The sequence below is a fragment of the Pongo abelii genome, chromosome 5, assembly GCF_028885655.2.
Source record: "Pongo abelii isolate AG06213 chromosome 5, NHGRI_mPonAbe1-v2.0_pri, whole genome shotgun sequence".
NCBI lineage: Eukaryota > Metazoa > Chordata > Mammalia > Primates > Hominidae > Pongo > Pongo abelii.
The window spans coordinates 142,502,608-142,523,129 of record NC_071990.2 but is presented as its reverse complement, the minus strand read 5'-3'; the positions used below and the strand labels follow the sequence as shown (position 1 = coordinate 142,523,129).

At 34.3% G+C, this 20,522-nt stretch overlaps 1 long non-coding RNA gene across 1 annotated transcript in view; it reads left to right on the top strand.

Annotated features, from left to right (window-relative positions):
- LOC134761619 (uncharacterized) overlaps positions 1–20,522 on the top strand; it is an 88,216-nt gene that overhangs the window by 44,550 nt on the left and 23,144 nt on the right. Inside the window, exon 3 of the long non-coding RNA XR_010140532.1 lies at positions 19,010–19,055. This is a non-coding gene — a long non-coding RNA (uncharacterized LOC134761619). The remainder of the gene's footprint in view (positions 1–19,009; positions 19,056–20,522) is intronic.

Sequence of the window (20,522 nt, the reverse complement as noted above, 5' to 3'; positions counted from 1 at the left end):
CAGTTTGATCCAGCAATCCCACCACTAGGTATCTACCCAGAGGAAAAGAAGTCATTATACAAAAAAGATACTTGCACACACATGTTTATAGCAGCACAATTTGCAATTCCAAAGATATGGAACCAGCCCAAATGTCCATCAATCAATGAGCAGATAAGAAAATGTGTGTATACATATATATATATGTATTCCATGGTGTGTATATATATATATCTATATATACTCACCCATAAGAAGGAACAAAATAATGACATTCACAGCAACCTGCATGGAATTGGAGACTATTAGTCTAAGTGAAGTAACTCAGGAACAGAAAATCAAACATCGTATGTTCTCGGTCATATGTGGGAGATAAGCTATGAGGTTGCAAAGGCATAAGAATGATACATTGGACTTTGGGGACTCGGGGGAGAGGGTGGGGGTGACAAGAGATAAAAGGCTGCACATTGGGTACAGTGTACACTGCTCAGGTGATGGGTGCACCAAAATCTCAGAAATCACCACCAAAGAACTTATGCATATAACCAAACACCACCTGTTCCCCAAAAACCTAATGAAATAAAAGAATTAAAAACTTAAAAAGCATAGAAAAAATTCTAACGTTTTAGTTTTAGAAAATCCTTGGGTCAAAAAATAATAAAAAAATTCTCACTGAAGCTTCATGTCTTGTCTTAAGTGTTTTTAACTAAAAGGAATATTTTTGAAAGTAGCAAGTGCATTATGTTTTTCATGCTTTTCCCAGTAGCAGATACATCTATGATTTTCAGAAATGAGGAAATAATTTACCATAATGTGAAATGACAGGGAAAAAGAGAAAACAGCTCATTTAAATCTGTGTCCATTGAGCCACTTGATAAATGCAACACAGTGCTGAAAGTGGAAGATCAGGCAAAGGTGTCAGAAGAGGAAGAAGTAAGTGGTCACTTCATTTATAGGCTAACCCAACTACATGTGATTATATATTTTGCGCATGTGAGTATGCACGTGTGTGCATGTAACATCCTTTATATCATCTCCTCAACTTTATTATCTGTTTATTATAAATAAGGTCTTATTTTTGGCAAGGTCAACAACGGCCTCTACTTTCTAAATCACATTAAATATTTATTAGCTTTTATTATACTTGATTTGATCACTGTATGGTCCTTAAAACTCCCTCCTACTGCAGCTTTCATGACTTAGTCTCGATTTATTTTTCCTCTAACCAGCTGGCTTGTCTTTTTCAATCTGTTTTATGGACTCTGTCTGTCCTTTAGATAGTTTTCATCATATCCCTCTATTCATTTTTCTTGACTTTTTTACTCTTAGTTTCCTGGAATAGTTCATCTATTGTCATGGCTTCTACCATCTGTAGTTAGGTAAATTTCAAATCTATATTTCTAACACTGACTTTTACAAAGAGCATTAGACACTATAAATTTAATTGTCTACCAAACAACTCAACTCATAATTTTCTTAGCACCCTAATTTTAAACTAATAAAAACTAAACTTATCATCTTTACATCACAATATATTCCTTCTGTATTCTATATTTTCACAAATGGAAACTCTTTTTACTTAACCAAAAAAGTATGGAAAAGCTTTTCGACAAGGTTTTTAATCTTTATACTCTGTTGCTCCTGAAATACAATTGTGCCTGTCTCACTGAAATACATCTTCTTCTCTCCATACTTATTACCACTGCCTAAAATAGTGTCAATCTCATATGTGTTCCACAGAAATATTTATATTACTGGTATCCTAGTAGATAAGGCTGACTCACTCTCACACAATACTCATTTTCCTTAAAGGCACACTTGATCATGTACTTCTCCGGTTGAATTGTTTCAGTGCTTGCAGTGCCTTCTCCTTAACATACATAAAGCCCTCTATGATCTAGGGCTTTGATTTCAGCTTCTGTTTCATTGATCACCACTGACCTCTCCACAGTGTATATGCCTGTATCTAATTACTATTATCTTTAAGAAACCTACTTGTGACTTTGCCTTTGCTCATGCTGTTCTCTTTTAGTGAATCTCCTGCCCAAGCCCACTGTTACCCTCCATAACTTATCTTAGATAGTCCCACCTTCTGATAGTATTTCTTTCAACATTCCGTCTTTCAGAATGAGTTAGGTGTCTTCCAATGTCATCACATGACTTCTAGCCCTAATTGTCCATAATTTAATTGTCAGCTTCTCTGCCATTCTCTTCCATTGAGATTCTTTAGGGCACAAATTCTATGTATTATCTATGTCTCTTTGTAAGCAAGTCCATTGTCTGAAAAACCCTTGGTGTTTAGTAACTATAAATGAAATGAATAATGGATGTTTTGACTGAATCTGTGAATAAATGCCTGTGATATGTAGCATAATGGCCCTCCGAGATTACTATACCCTGATTTCCAAAGCCAGTTAATATGTTACCTTCTACAGCAAAAGAGACTTTGAAGATGTGATTAAGAGTTTTGAAATGGGAAAATTATCCTGGATTAGCCAGGTAGGCCTAAGGTAATCAGGGGGTCCCTGTATGAGAAAGGCAGGGGAATCAAGAGTCAGAGAGAGATGTGAAGACGCCACCCAGCCAGATTTGATGATGAAGGGAGCAGTCATGAGTCAAGGGATGCAGGCAGCAACTAAAAGCCAGAAAAGGCAAGGGAGTAGATTTTTCCCTAGAACCTCCAGAAGGAACTAAGCTCTTCAAAAGCCTTGATGTTAGCCCAGTGAAAGCCATTTCAAAATTCTGACTTCTGGAAGTATCAGATAATAAATGTGTGTTGTCTCAAGTCACTAAATTTGTGGTACAGTTGTCCCTTGGTATCCATGGGGGATTGATTCCAGGATCCCTGTGGATGCCAAAATCAATAAATGCTTATGTCTTTATGTAAAATGCTTAGTAGTTGCGTATAACCTACTCACATTCTCTGGTATACTTTAAATCTTCTCTAGATTACCGGTAATATCTAGTGCCATTTCAATGCTATGTAAATAGTCGTTATACTGTATTACTTTTTAAATTGTATTGGTTTTATTGTTGAATTGTTGTTTTTTTGGTGTTTTTTTTTTTCCAAATATTTTTGATCCGTAGTTGGTTGAATCTATGGATGGGAAACCTTCAGACACACAGGGCCCACTGTACTTTGTTATTACAGAAATGGAAAAAGAACACAATGGCTTATATTATCAGTTCCATAGCATATAACAGGAAAAAATGTACAATAATTTTTTTATTGTCTGATTTAAACAATTTGAGATGAGGCAAACAGCTTATGTTTTTCTGCCATCTTTAAGGCCAAATGGGACAAAATATCTTTTGGGTGGATTTACTATAATTAAAAAATAATATTTTAAAATCATTAAAATCTTAAAATGTTTTAAATTAACCTATTTTATTTTATTTTATTAACAAGAAAGGTCTCAGAGAAGTTCATTGATTTGTCTAAGGACGCACAATAAATGAGTATGGTGACATCAGAACTCATGATTCACCTCCCAGTATTCATTCTTCTGTATCTGCAGCAAACTAGACTTCATTTTCTACATTGTCCCCACAAAGAAATTTTCTTGTTCATTTTATTTTTATCTTCTCCAATTGAGGAATTGCTAATAATCAGCTCAAATTAAGAAAATGTGGTGAGTTAAGTAGAGTAATCTAGAAACCTACAAAATCCCAAAATAAATGACTGATGCTAAACAATTAAGGAATAATGATATTTCTCTTTAATTCTAGGTGATGCTAACACTAAAAATTAGACAACCAACCTGAAAAAGGAAACATACTCTTTTTATTCTGGGTAAGGCTCCCAGATAAAGTACGGGCCACTAAATTAAATATGAATTTCAGATATAAAGTTGGTATATGTATGTCCAAAATTTTGCATGAAACACACTTATACTAAAAAATATTTGTACCTGAAATTCAAATGTAATTGAGTGTTCTGTATTTGTATTTGATAAATGTCAATCCTAAATCTGAGGAACATAAGATGTAGTATGTCATTAATATTCAAGACCACAGAATTTCATCCCAGGGCTTCAAATACTCAAAGCTTTAGATTTGAGCTTGAATTTAACACAGGCAAACCAAGCCATTTCCTAAATTGATGTATTATCTAGAGTGTCTAAAATAGGCCCATAAATCTGATTTGCTTAGGTATATGAGGAATGTTCATTAATAGATACATGTTTATAGAACCCTCTATCCTTTAGATATGTAGGATAAGGATGTGGCCCAGGTTTCATAACACCCCTCTTTGAATACTATGGAAATGACCCAATTCTCTTGGCCTACTGACAGGGTAATTATGATATCTTGTCAGGAAAGATTTTAGACCTGTTTTAAAAAATTGTAAGTGCATTATGAATAATTTCTAATGATAACTGTACTTGATTATAACTATGGCTAAATTAAAGGATCAGTTAGCTTCTAACATATGCACTGAAGCATGCACAAAATGTCCCCACCTTGAGCAGAATGCTTTTAGTTACATTTTTCCCCTTCCTTCTCTTGTAAAACATAGAGAATGAAAGGATTTTTCTGACATTTGTTCCTTAACAAAGAAATGACATGTTTACCAAGATATCTCCTCACTTACAGGCGATGAATTTAGAATCCAGTGCGACAATTCCGCCCATACTAGATGTCTTATTCTGCAGCATTCAGAAGCATTTGTTGCTTCCCAACCAGAACAGAGGCAGTTAATGATGTCCATAATGCTCCATCAACATGACTTAAATTCAAAGATGTTTGCATGTGTAATATTCACACTGGAAAAAAAAAGTGATAATTAAGAGTCTGAAGTACAAAAGGGTAATGCACTGTCCTCTTCCTCAGTAGGGAAGTTCATTAGCAGTGGAATCATGTCATTTGCCCATCTGTTCATAATTGCATTCACCCCAGGAACTAAGTGAAGGAAGTGACATCACATGGTCCTTATATACACAAGTTCGTAAATCACATGTATGTTCTTATCTGCATGGATGACTGGAGGAAAAAAAAAAGCAAAACAGTGACAACAAAACCCCACCAGCAACAATAACAACTAATTGAGCCTTTTTCAAGCTTCGCATAGGCAGATGACCTCATTAGTTTTGTACTCTTGACAAGATATTCTATCTCTAGGAAATGTTGCAGAAAAATAAGATGGCACTGCTGCTTGTGTGTGCTATCAAGGCCATATTGTGGGGGTAATTATCTTTCAACTAGTTGGAGACACACCTCTTGTTTGTATGTCCTAAACATCGGGTGCTTAGCAGCTGCTGTAATATCAATGGGGGAATGAAACAGGCCCTCATTAGATTAGCACTGAGTTTATTGCTGGTGCCAGTCTCATTATTATTGGTGACTAAACTGGCAGATTGTCAGGATGCCTCATGGCGAGATGAGCTTTTGCAGCTCTTTGTTTGTAGTTATTATAAACAATGAAGTGAAAGCAATCCCTTGGGCATAGTCATGTCTCAGAGGTTTTTTTGTGAGCAGCAATCAGCTTGCAGAGGCAGCATTGGTAAACAACCCCTTATTTTAAGGAATGATATTAATTAAAGCATGGTTTGTGGTTAGGAAAGAGAACTTGTTAATTATTTAATGTCACCTGCTCTGATCAGGCCCACCAGTTGAAAGTTACATATATATATATATATATATATATATGTATATACTTTTGCCTCAAATATGCTTTGCCTGTCATGAATACCACTGAAAATATAAGCTTCCAAGTGGTGAAAACCTGTTTTTCATTTTAAATAATCTGCAAATGTGAGACATTACATCATAGTCTTAAATGCAAAGCAGATTTTCTTACTTCCCTTGAAAAATGGTATTGAATCCAAAGCCTTTACTCTACTACACTGCAAAATAGTTAGAATTGCTTAGGTCACTAGAATAAAATTATCATGTATCTAGAACATGATTCAAAACCATTTGGCACATAGTGCCATTGTATATTTAAAACATAGAGACTGGAATTGAGATTGTAATGTTCACTTGAGTAAATGAAAAAATTTGTCTAATTAAATGAACTGAAGCTCGAAACAGTATCTATAACATTTTTAAATGATTATATAAGCAATGCTTCACCTTACTTTACCAGTATTAATGTATGCACAAAGGCAGAAGACAAATCCTAAGGAATAAACTTATATCTCGCACATTTAAGTGTTCTTATGCCTTCTGGATAACAGTGACCATGCTATGTGAATATTTACCCCAAATTTTAATATCTGCATAGCAAAAGTGGTTTCTGAAGCCTCAACCACCCAATTGGTTCATTGTTGTTACCATTTTCTAAATGTAAGTTAACTCAATAAGGCGGAATATTTTCTCCAGCAAAACAACTATAATTTTCCCAGGGCCAAATCTGATCTTCTTATGTGTGTGAGGACATTATGTGAATTACTGTCTTCTAGTAAGACATGACTTTTCCAGGAGAATATCTCTGTGACAAAAGGAAGTCATTCAAAAGAGGAGGCTGGGATTTCAATCATTTTCCTAGAGAACAGTAATGAATATGGATTATAATTTGCACAATTTGGCTTTGCCCTTAAATAAAAGAGATAATTGGAAGTTCAAATCATGAATCCATAGAGCTTTGATGATGTTGGAACCTTCCTTGATTTTCTCTGTATTCTCACTGTAGTCAGCAAATACCATATCTAAACTCATTACTATTCATGTTAGAATTATCTTCACAAACTCCCAGAAGCTCATCTACCACAAGCCAATTCTTCAAGACTAGCTATTTCTTCTTAAGTAATGAACCTCTTTGTCTTTCAGGAACATTCGTAGTGTATGGAGGATTTGTTTGAGAGACAAAGCAAAATCTTTTTTTCTTTTGTGTGCGGTGACACAAAATTTACTTTACTTGGGATATCAACATAGGAAATCAACCTCCGCTTAATTTTTTACTAAAATCATTTTAAATTATCAAAATATCTTCAACAATTTTAATTTAAGTTCATTTTTATTTCATTTTGAATTTTAAGTTCCTTTTGTCTCAGTAAAAATAATCATTTTAAAAAATGCATTTTAGGCCTTATGTTAGTATCAAATTTTTATAATTACAGATATACTTCGGTATATTTTTAAGAGTCAATGTTGTTTGGGGAGGTTGGAAAAAATATGTTAAAAATTCCATGACTCAGTTCCATGACAGACAACAAATATTTGTTTTAAAGGACTGAGAGAGACCAACAATAATTTTTTAAATCTATAAAAATGTCACTTGGAAAATTACAAAAGCTTGTAGACCTATGTTAACAGCAAGAAATGTTCATTTAGGAAATTTTTGGTGTCTTTTGAACATACTAATTTTTGGTTGCATTTTGGTTGAGTTTTTAGATAGATAAACATATATAGTCATGTATAATGTTTATGATTTTCTTAAGCAATCTTTCACTAGTTAGCAAAAACTACCATTGGGAATATTTGAACACAAATGACTTTTTCTAAATACCACTAAAGATGGAGATGTATAGACATTCAAATATTAGTATGATTCTATTTCTTCCCCCAATGGTGGAAAATTTGTATTCTTCAAACCTAATGGAGGAAGTCATTTGTACAGAATATTCACATGTGTTTTTTCTAAGGATGTATTAATTATTCAGAATAATTTTTTCAGGTTTAGAGTATTTTCCATGAAAACATAGTAAATACGGTAATGTCAATTTACTGATCACATAAATTCAACATAATTTATATTCATGAGCTAACATTATTCTCACTTGAACTCACTATTAGAATATGTATTAGTTTTTCACTTCTTTGTGCATGTGTGTTGCATGTGTGTATATGTGTGTCTGTGTGTGTGTTTTAGAGGGAGAGTTTCCCGAATACTTTAAAATTGCATATTTTGTTAAACGTGTAAGTTATAATTGGTGTATTTACCTCTCTACCTTAATTCCTCCAAACGAGAAGTAAAAAGGATTTTAGCCTCTTGACTATACCCCTTTCGATTCCTAAACAAATGAAAACTAAGTCTACAAATACAGTTTGGCCCCAGTCTCTGACCAGAGATGATCTAGAATAAGAGTCAACAATTTTTTTTCTGGAAAAGGACACATAGCAAATATTTGCAGTTTTGAGGACCATCAGATTTCTCAGAACTACTCAACACAGTGATTGTAGCAGGAAAATAGCCATACACAGTGGATAAACAAATTAAGTGTGGTTGTGTTCCAACAAAATTTTATTTGTGGACACTGAAATTTGAATGTAATATAATTTTCATGTCATAAGATAATATTCTTTTTTATTATAAAAAACTATTTTAAATATTTGCCAGTTGCCATGGTTCATGCCTCTAATTCCAGCACCTTAGGAGGCCAAGGACGGAGTATCACTTGAGTCCAGGAGTTCGAGACCAGCCAAGGCAATATCGTGATCATGAAACCCCGTTTTTATAAAAAATTTAAAAATTAGCCAGGCATGCTGGTATATGCCTGTAGTTTCAGCTACTCAGGAAGCTGAGTTGGGAGGATTGCTTGAGCCAGGGTGGTTGAGACTGCAGTAAGCCATGATCATGCCACTGCACTGTAGCCTGGTTGACAGAGTGTATTAGTTTATTTTCACACTGCTATAAAGAACTACCTGGGATTGGGTAATTCATGAAGAAAAAAGATTTAACTGACTCACAGATCTGCATGGCTGGGGAACCCTCAAGAAACTCACAACATGGCAGAAGATGAAGGGGAAGCAAGACCTTCATCTTCATGCTGGCAGGAGAGAGAGAGAGAGCGCACAAGGGGGGAGGTGCCACACTTTAAAAGCATCAGCTCTTGTGAGAACTCACTATCACAAGAACAGCAAGGGAGAAATCCACTCCCATGATCCAGTCATTTCCCACCAGGACCCCCCTCCAACAAGTGGGGATTACAATTTGAGATGAGATTTGGGTGGGGACACACAGCCAAACCATATCACAGAGTCTCAGAAAAAAAAAGAAATAAGAAAAAAAATTTAAAAATTGTCTTAACTCATGAGCCATCCAAAAACAAGTGTTGAGTGAGATTTGGTCCATGGATCAGAGTTTATTACCTAGAGTACCTAAAGGACCTGTATGTAGGGTTGAGGGTAGAGGGTGATTTTGAGCCAAGGGGCCCTACAAGTCCACAAACTGCAAGTCCCTAAGTCTCATTCGGGTATTTCCATAATGAGAACTTACTCTGCATGACTTCTAGGCTAGCACTTGTCAGCCTACATAGCTTGGCAAGATGTTTGGGGGCCAGTAGATCCCAATCTACCTGCTGAGTTTCTACTTTACTCAGACAGGTTTGCCTTATTGGAACTAAGACATGGGCCTAGAAAATAACTACTAGCTAGTATCCATTGCTGTTTTACCTGATGGACATACTCTGCACTTTGCAAGAGCCTGGATTTACTCCTACACAGCGTTGATCTCAACACAGATTAGAAAAGCCACTTATAGTTGCTTGCCTACCAGCAAGTTGATGACAGACGTAGATGTTAATTTCTCATTGTAATATGTATTCGTGCTTATTTAAATCTACAAATACACGCTTCATTGGCCTGCTGATACAGAAGCATAAAATTTTTAGAATTTTTAGGAAGGATATTAGTGATTTTAGGAAATCTTCACCCATAAGTGTCTCATATTATATTGATCTTTTGGTCTCCTAATGGTCTTATATGAGAATGGGTCCCAGACTTATGCACTTTTGGATCAAATGTTACTAAATATTACTTCTCCTACTTATTGGCTATATGACCATGGATATAATATTTTATTTAAAAATTATTTTTCCTCCACAGTATAGATATTAAATGTGTCTACGTTATAGGAGTATTGTATTCAGTGTGACAACGTATGTGGTTAGCTATACATGTTTCTATTCATTTTCTATGTTTGCATTTTTAAGCATATTTAATGGCTTAACACAATGCACATTTATCATGTCACAGTTTTTACCATTCAAAAGTCAGGCATGGCTTATCTGGGCTTAACTATCCTCTATTTTAGAATGTCACTAGGGTGCAATCTAGGTGTCAGCAGAAGCCTCATTAGATGTTGATGGAGTAAAGATCCACTTCCAAGCCCCATCAGTTTGTTGGCAAAATCCATTTACTTGTGGCTGCAGAACTGAAGGTTTTAGTTTCTTAAGTAGAGGCTACTCAGCTCTGAGAACTTGCTTACAGTCCCTTGCCATGTGGCTTCTCCAACATGACCACTTACATAAACTTCTTCAGAGAAGTTTCTGACTTCAGGAAGGGTCAGTACCTTAAGGGGCTTTTACCAGATTATTTGCTCTAAGCTTTTGGGTACAGAATAATTCCTCCATATCATTTTAAAACTGCAGACTTGTGTTCTGCTCCGACTTATTCTAATTCAGTCAGTCTAGGATAGGAGTGAGAAGTGTCCATTTTTAACAAGCCCTTTAGGTTTTCTGATGAAAGTTGTCCAAAAATCATATTTTAAAAAACCAGGAATCTATCAAGTAAAATAAGACTGCTTGAATTATATCCAGGAGTTTGGTCATGTTTGTTATCAAGAAGAATGTGTAACATGAAGTTTTTGTCCATAAATATGTATAGCAAAATGAATTCATGATTATCAGAAGATATAGAAATGTATAACTAATGTTAATATTACTTAATCATAAGCAATATATGTCAATTGATACAAAATTCTATTATACTAACTGTCTGAAAAGATTAAGAGAAATGACACAAATAGGAAAAGGAGTAAAGAATATTGAAAAAGGGAAACTGGGATGCATCCAATAGAATATAATTAAAAATGTATTTCTTGTGCTGTGTAAACTACTAATAAATTGCCTATGGTCTTACTATAAAGGAGCTTCATATTTAATCAGAGGAAATTAGAGTGTATTTAAAACCACTACTAAGAAACCAAGCAAAGAACTATTTAGTAAGGAAACTATTAGCACTAAATGAAAGATGCATAAACATATTACTAAATATGGGAGTACATTCTGCATCTGATTATTCAGAGACATATTCATAGTTATTATTATATGCTCTGTGATCTTAGTTATAGAAATGGCTATGATCCAGTTAGAGTCGATTTTATAATTAAGCAAGCAGTCCGATATATTTTAAAGCAGTCAAATTTTAGAAAGATATAAATGCATTTTAAAATTGAACTGTATTTTTTTGTCACCCATGTGATGAAATACTTAATATCTTCTTCAGGATACTCATACGTAATATGGTGGTAATATGCACTGTGGCTTTTGTGAGAAACAGTTGAGATAATTGTGTATTTATGGCTCATAAAAAGCATGTAATAAATATTGGCCTCTTTACCCATTTTTCTCTTCCTTGAGCATTGCTTAGGAAAAAAAAAGTAATCCTGCCATACTCTCAGATATGATTTTCTTACCTAGAATAGAAATCTTCTAGCTTTGCTTCTATTTCTTTTTATTATTTAGTTATTTTATAAAATGCAGAGGTTTTTCATGGATATTTCTATTCATGTGAACAATGTGATTCTTGCATATGTGACATTCCAATAATTTCAAATATGGCACTGAGAATCTCAGTTAATAGAGCAGATTTTATACAAGATCAGAACCCTAGATCTGTATAGAGTTTCATTAATTCAACCTGAATCTGTGAATAATTGAGCATGGGGATACCAGAGATACCTTTTATCTTGGTTAGAACTATGCACATAATGGACATAATGGACAGATTAAACCCTTGTCTCTGCAGTATTTGTGCTTCAAGATTGTCACAATTGATTTTTTCTTAAAAATTTAGAAATTATTGGACCTGACTCCTAAGGATTGTCTCTCTTTTTAGCCAGATAATATATGATTTGGGGTCACTTAATCAACAGTTGACTGCTAGCCGCACTTAGATCTTGAGTCCCCAAGTCTTGTGTCCTTGCCTTATTCCAAAATATTCTTGAAACTGAGTTTCTACCACGTACTTTCGATTCATTGAAATGACATCCATATATCCTTTGGCACTTCTCTAGTTTCTGGACCTTTTCTTGTGCAGCCTCTTCTTCTCAGTGCCAGAGTTTCTGACTTCACTCCCATTCTCCAAATGGTCTTTCATTACTTCAGTCCAGTATCTAAGCCCTATTGTCAGACTTCACTAATGTTCACCTTTCTTCCACTTTGATTTCCAAGGATTGCTAATCCCTCACATTCTTAGATAGAAAGTCTGATTCTTGGTTTGAAACACTTGCTTATGATACCTGATTATAACGAGGCTTAATCTTAAGGAAAGAATTCTATTTTGTACCTTTCTTTATATCCTTTTATCCATATCACATCCTTAGTTGTGACTAAAAGGTCTCCAGGGTTCTCTTCTTGGCTTTTCTAAACAGGCTTGATGAATTTTACTTTAATGTGACCAAACCTATCGTTCTAAAAGGCAAATACACTATCCCAGATAGACATCCATAACTCCATTTTGTGTACTTCCCAGGGAATAAAGTATCTGCAAACAACATATAACAAAAAGTATAAGAATAAACTGTAAAACAAAACAAGACTCAATGTATACATTCACACTTTTGTTATTCTTCCAATAATTGCATAATATTTCACACTCCTAAACAGGAAATTTATCTGAAATGTAACATATTGCTAGGAAAAATATATATGAGAAACACATCTATTATGGTCACATTAATATCTGCAGCCTGAAATCATTGGAAATGTTTATATAGAAACATGCAAAATCTTAGTTTCTTCTAAGACTGCCTTTTGCCTTTATTCCTCTACTCTCACATAGTGACAATGTAAACTTCTTTTGGTCATTTTTGTTTTATTCACCCCAAATATGCCATTAATGTTGAGACTAAATGATGGTACTTCATGATATATTTATTTGGTACAGTTTCTTGCACTTTAAAATTTAATTTAAACCATAATGCTGACATATTTTGCATTCTATATTTAATAACTGGAATCTTGGGAGCTGTGAAAAATTAATCTGTCTCAGAAGTTAAGAATAACCACAGTTGAAATGATGTCCTTCTGTTCCCAGCAGTATCATGACCTGACTAAACATTTCACAATATAAGGTACATTTGATAATTTATTTTCACTGGTTCAATGAAGATGAATAGTAAAGGATGTTTCTTGAAGTTAGACATGATTTTGAATCACTATTCCTTCTTTATTAATTGAATAGTTTTAGTTAACTGATAGATGAAGAATTGACCTGTTACATATGTAAGACTCAATTCCTCATCTATAAATTACAGGTATAAAAATAAAAAAAAAAATAGGCCAGGTGCGGTGGCTCACGCCTGTAATCCCAGCACTTTGGGAGGCCAAGGTGGGTGGATCACCTGAAGTCAGGAGCTTGAGACCAGCCTGGCCAACAGGGTGAAACCCCGTCTCTACTGAAAATACAAAAATCAGCTGGGCATGGCAGCGGGTGCCTGTAATCTCAGCTACTCAGAAGGCTGAGGGAGGAGAATTGCTAGAACCCGGGAGGCAGAGGTTGCAGTGAGCCAAGATCACGCCATTGCACTCCAGCCCGGGCTACAACAGCGAGACTCCATCTCAAAAAATAATAATAATAAATAAATAAATAAACAAAAACCCTTATAGGGTAATTGTGTAAAACACTTATCCATAGAAACTTTATTCATAAAAGCTCCAAACTGGAGACAACGCAAAATGACTATCTATGAATTTAAGACAAAACCAAACCGAATTGTAGTATATCCTCACATTTAGGACACTACTCAGCAATAGAATTAAATAGCTGTTGATACAGGCTACGACATGGATGACTATCAGAATAATGATCCAGAATTGAAGTTAGACCCCCAAAAGAATACTTACTGCGTAATTCTATTTACTTAAAATTCCATGAAATACAAACAAATCTGTATTGACAGAAAACAGATCAATATTTGCAGAAAGAATCTAGGAAAGAGATGCAAGAAAGAATTACAAAATGACAGCAGAAACTTGTGGTGAGATAAATTTGCTCAATATCTTGATTATAGTGACTGTTTCAGGGTATAAACAAATGTCACAATTTATTAAATTGTATGATTTAAGTCGTTGTGGTTTATTGCATGTCACTTCAATAAGGTTGTTAAAAATGATAAGGGGGAATTTCTCTTCGTGTTCTCTGAAGCATCTTGTGTACAATTCAGAAGAAATATCTTAAAGGTCTAGTAATGCTAACCTGAAACACATCTATCTTGTTCAGAAATCTCTGAGGTAAGGAGAAGAAGGAAGTGGGCATTTGGATTAGCAATTCATTTATTTTCAGGGATGTTGATTTATTATTCTATTTCAGCATTGGTTCAATTTTGCATACAATATTTTTATAGATAAATACTAATTTCCTATGTGTTAAAATTATTGCCTTAAATTTTTCAAACAGATGGACTAATATTTTAAGTAATATATTTTTGAAAAAATTACTTATGTAATATTACTTAGAAGACAGCTTTAACTCTGAGTCATTCTTTTATGGAAAGCATGGGACATCTTTCTTCCTTTCTTTTGGAGTTATGCGTCAAAAGGAAATAAAATATACAGAATTCAGTTGAGTGCTCTGTAAATGTAAAGAGAAAATGTTTTTCCATGATTTGAAGGAGAATTAAGCCTACAGTATTTCAGATCTTAGTCTTAATAAGGACTATCGTGGGTGGAAGAGCTATTATAAGAAAGCTGTAGCGGAACAGCTCAAGTTAATATATATACTCTAAGAAGAAGAAATCTCTAGGGTTATGATTTTTATGTTGTACAAGTATTCTAGAAAATTTCAAGAGCTGAATTGAGTTATAATTGATTTTACTCTGTTTACTACATTCTTTCTTTCTCCTGGTAAAATCTTAATGAATACAATCCATGATACAAAAAAAGAGAGAAAAAAAATCTTGTGATCAAAATGTCATCCTAGCTAATCAAGAGATAAAACACTCTACTTTAAATAGATGTACTTCTGAACTTGGAAATAAGATAAATCTGGCATATAACATGTTAGGACATACCAAGTAATAAGAATTGACATATACACTACAAAAATATAGAGTACATTTCTCTTCAGTGAACATTTGAGCAAATGTAAATTTTGATTAACATGCTTCAAATAAACTTACTTTATCTACTGGTACTTAGAGAAACATTACACAGTGAATCACCTTGACATTAAAGCTGATCCACAGTATGATCCTACCCTACAATTTTAACTTTATTCCTTACTCCTTTCCAACCAATGCTCCAGCCAAACTCTAAATATTTCACAAATGTATTGTGCTTTCCTACTTCTGAACTTTTTCTTATCATATTCTTTACTTTGTTGTCTTTTCTCACATTAACACTCTGAAATCTTTCTTTCAACATTCAGATAACGTACCATCTCCTTTATTTTATCACTTTGACTAAAAAATGTTATCATGTTTTTCATAACATTTATCATATTCTTCCTAGTATTACAATCACTGTGGACTAAGTTTGTCTCTCAATTAGAAAGTAAGCTGGTTGGGATAATGGCTATCAATGCTATTTCTGTTCCCTATTTGCTGTCACAATGCCTTCTCTTGATCAAAATACAATGAAATATGTATGGAACTGGAATTAATACCTATGAACTTGTGTAAGATAATGTATGCAAGCTGTAAAATGCCTCTTAAGATTTAGAGTTGATATAATCAGCAATGTAATTGTATGTTGTATAATAGGATTAAAATTATATACTTATATATGTGTGTGTGTATATGTATTTATATCAAATATATACCTTGATCCCTCAGTTTTTATGGGAGATTGATTTTAGGACTCCTTGTAGGTACCCAGATTCTCAGATGCTGAAGTCCCTGATATGAAAATGGTGTGATATTTGCATATAACCTATGGACAATCTCATGTACACTTTAAGTCTTCTATAGATTACATGTAACTAATACAATGCTAATGCCATGTTTAGTTGTTGAATCCACAGATGCAGAACTCATGAATACAGAAGATCAACTATATATATATATATGTGTGTGTGTGTGTATGTGTATATACATATATATATATATGAGATACATAATTATCTAAGAAAGCATGTTAAAATATGGTAGGAGGCAGTGTAAACATTGTAGGCGAGACTTGAAGTCCTGTAGTAATGCCATCAAAGTTTGAATCTTCTGTAAATATAGCATATATCACACAGAATCCTACATTTTTGGTGTGATCTACTGATCCCCAGATTGTCTCATTTCTTAGAGATTTTTCTTCCTTTCTTTTTCTTTTGCTGTAGCTCACTATCACCTGGTGCCACAACACTCATCCTTTAGATTTTTGTTAGTTACAACATACCAGTAAGTGATACTCCTAATAATTCAGTTTATCATTTTCTGGAATTCTTCTTTTCTAGTGAGCTCTTCCCACACCCTACCTCAAACACTCACGCTATAATCATATGTGAGACAGGTACTCAAAGCTAGAATCCATCTAACCTCCTAGAAGACTTCCGGAATTTCTAGATTTTCAGATTACATTTTCTGGTACCCTGACCTGAACAATAATTTAATTCCACTGGGAAGGCAACTTCAAAGTTACGCAAGCACAGTAGTGTATCAGTCCATTCTCATGCTGATATAAAGACAACTGAGACTGGGTAATTTAAAAAGAAAAGTAATTTAATTGATTCACAATTCTGCATGGCTGGGGAGGCCTCAGGAGACTTATAATCTTGGCAGAAGGTGAAGAGTCATGGCTTACATGATAGCAGGTAAGAGGGAGTGAGCAAGAACCCTATAAAACCATCAGATCTTGTGAGAACTTATTGTTATGAGAACAGTAAGGCAGAAAATGCCCCAATGATCCAATCACTTCCCACCTGCTCCCTCCCTTGAAAAGTGGGGATTATGAAAATTACATTGTAGATGAGATTTGGATGGAGACACAGAGTCAAACTATAGAATTATGCATCTGGCCCCTGCCAAATCTCATGTCCTCACATTTTGAAACAAAATCATGCATTCCCAACAGTCCCCTAAAGTCTTAACTCATTTCAGCATTAACTCAAAAGTCTGACGTCCAAAGTCTCATCTGAGACAAGACAAGTCCCTTCTGGCTATGAGCCTGTAAAATCAAAAGCAAGTTAGTTACTTGCAAGATATAACAGAGGTATAGGTATCGGATAAATACACCCATTCCAAATAAGAGAGATTGGCCAAAACAAAGAGGATTCAGACCCCATGCAAGTCCAAAATCCAGTGGGGCAGTCAAATCTTAAAGCTCCAAAATGATCTCCTTTGACTCTATGTCTCACATCCACATCACAATGATGTCAGAAGTGGTTTCTTATGGTCTTGGGCAGCTCCACCCCTGTGACTTTACAGGATACAGCTTTCTTCCTGCTGCTTTCACAGGCTAATGTTGAGTGTCTGTAGCTTTTCTAGGGACACAGTTCGAGCTGTTGGTGGATCTACAATTCTGCGGTCTGGAAGACAGTGGACCTCTTCTTACAGCTCCACTAAGCAGTGCCCCACTGGGAACTCTTGGTGGGAGCTCTGACCCCACATATCCGTTCTGCACTGCCTTAGCAGATATATTCAATGAGGGCTCTGCTCTGGAAGCAGAATTTTGCCTGGACATCCAGGCATTTCCATTCAACCTCTGAAATCTAGGCTGAGCCTTCCAAACCTCAATTCTTGACTTCTGGGAACCCACAGGCCCAACACTATGTGTAAGCCACCAAGGCTTGGGGCCTGCACCCCCTGAAGCAATGTTTAGATAAAAAAGAAAATAAAAATACTTTTTATTATAAATAGTTTTTCTAAAATTATTTACTTTTAATTGAGCAAAGTCAATTATGATGTTGATTCAATCAAGACTTTTTACATAGTTTTTCTCCTGACAGTGGTGTAAAAAACTAAAATGTAAAATGCACTTGCACTTAAAGTACATAAAATTGGAGGGCTGGGTACAGTGTTTCATGCCTGTAATCCTGGTATTTTGGGAGTCCAAGAGAGAAGGATAACTTTAGCCCAGTATTTCAAGACCAACCAGAGCAACACAGTGAGATCCCATATCTACAAAAAATTAAAAATTAGCTGAGCCTGGTGGTGCACAACTATAGTCCCAAATACTTGGGAGGGTGCGGTAGTAGGATCACTTGAGCCCAGAAGGTCAAGGCTGCAATGAGCCATGATTGTTCTGCTCAGACCGTAGCCTGGGCAACATAGAGAGACCCTGCCTCAAAGTATAAAATAAAATAAAGTACATAAAATTGGAAATATTTTACTAAAAATATAAACAATATAAAAATTAAAAATCACCATAGCTTTTAACATAGTATTTTTCTAATACATTTTAAATTATTAATTTATTTAGAAAAACAAAGTTTCTTCATCCTGCCTTTTCCATACACTGACCAATTATTCTGTAGTATCTTACAAGAAAAATTCCAGGGTCTTGCCCGTACTTAACTATATCCTATTCATCCCTCTTTGTCCATTCTCTCATAACTTTTCTCTATTATGGTTTTCAAATCTACCCTACAACTGAAACTGTCAGAGTCACCAATGAGCTCCATGTAGCTCAATACAATGGCTCTTCCTTGGTCTTTATATTATTCACTATGTTGATGACATTTGAAATATTGACCACATCTCACTCTTTGATCTATTTTTCTCTTGGCTTCCAGGACACCCTACTATCTTGTTTTGCTGTAAGCTTCTTGCTGGTCCCTTTTGGTGGAAAAACAAATTTTAAGTTACACTGCTAACTCTAGATGTGGAAATATTTTATATATTAATATAATTCATTACTTAATTATATTTTATTTCTAGCATATCAACAACTGGTTCATAAGGTTTTACACACACATAAGAAATCTACACAGATTTTTTAAAAGGTTCATTAAGTTCATTAAGAATAAGTGTTTACACTTTTATCTTAATACATATAAAAGTAATAAACTGAATTGATGAGAATATTTGTTATGTACACTCATTAATGTTTATTTATTGAGAACTTGTAATGTCTTAATTGAAATTATACAAAATGGATTTATATCACTGGGATTTAAAATGCCTTAAACACACTAATGAGATTATTTTATTTTTCAGGATTTTAGGAAATGCATCATAACTTGTTTACCATGAATGACACCAGGTAATGTTTTCTCTATACTTTGCTAATCAGTTGATTAGAATTGATTGCATAAAACAGCTTGCTTTACTATAAAAACTTTAGGATTTTATTGGAAAAGGATAATTTAATTTTGCTTATTTAAGACTCTCCTATGAGACATATACCTACTCATAGATGAAAAGGCATATATTCTGAAATAAGATGATTCTGGATTCAAATATGAGTTCCACCACTGATTAATTAAGGGTCTTTGACAAATTTCTAAATTTTACAAAACTTTTCTTTTATCTGAAGGAAAGAGGGCTGTAACAACTATTATACAATACTGTTATGAGCACAAAACCTAGCAGAATGAAAAGAGCACAGTACTTGATTTGTGGTGATCAACTACATGAGAAAAGAACATGGAAACACTCACACAATACACGGTGCAATCCCCTACTTTAATATACATGGATAGGATTGAAGGATCTGAAATATTCAATAGATGATATAACTTATCCAATATTTTCTTTAAACCTCATCTAGAATAGAATGAGAAAGGAAATGAAAAGAAAATTGTCTTACTCCATGATCTATGATTTTTTTTCTGCAGGAAATAAACTGATTTATCAATTTCAGTTTAATGCCTATTTTTTCCATGTATGTGTAAAGTTTTTTTGACACAATTCTGAAGAAAAATAAAACACAAATGGAGTGGATTGTGTGTTGCATGTGTTTGTGAGGAGCAGAAAGAGACAGATAAATAAACACCTATCTTTGGAAATTCAGGAGGTATATACATTTTAGCCACATGTATTCTAAAATAGAATGATTTTGTCAATAAATTTGTTTTAATATTTAGTTATTCTGGATTCACATTTCCCATTATTTTCAAATATCTTTTAACTAAACTATTTTCTTCTATCTGATATCATTTGATTATAATGTATGTAACTACTACTGACAGTATTGATATGGAGTTGTATCATTACAAGGTCTCTAGACATTAACCTCATAGCATGCTAAGTAAAATTAACTTATGATTGTCTTTCCTTTTTATCTGTCATTGAGTTTCTTTATGAGATTTTTTTATGGTGAATATTTCTGTTCTCATTTGTAGAAACAGAATCAATACAGGGTCACGGTGAAAAACTATATACCTTGGGTACCACAGTCTGAAGAACAAGTAATTTTTCTGGCCTTATTGAGTATTCCACACAGTTTAAGTAACCACATCACTGAAATGTGACTGTCTTTAAAAAAAAATGTAAATGTGTAATGGCTTATATTTGTTTTGCTGCTATGACAGATTACCACACATTTAGTGACTTAAGACAATCTGCATTCATTTTTCTCATAGCTCTGTAGGTCAGAAGTTGAGATGTGTTCAGCTAGTTTCTCTATTTTGGGTCTCATAAGGCCAAAATCAGTGTCAGCGGGGCGGGGCTCTTATCTAAAGGCTCTGGGAGAGTCTGCTTCCAAGCTGCTTAGGTTGTTGGCAGTATT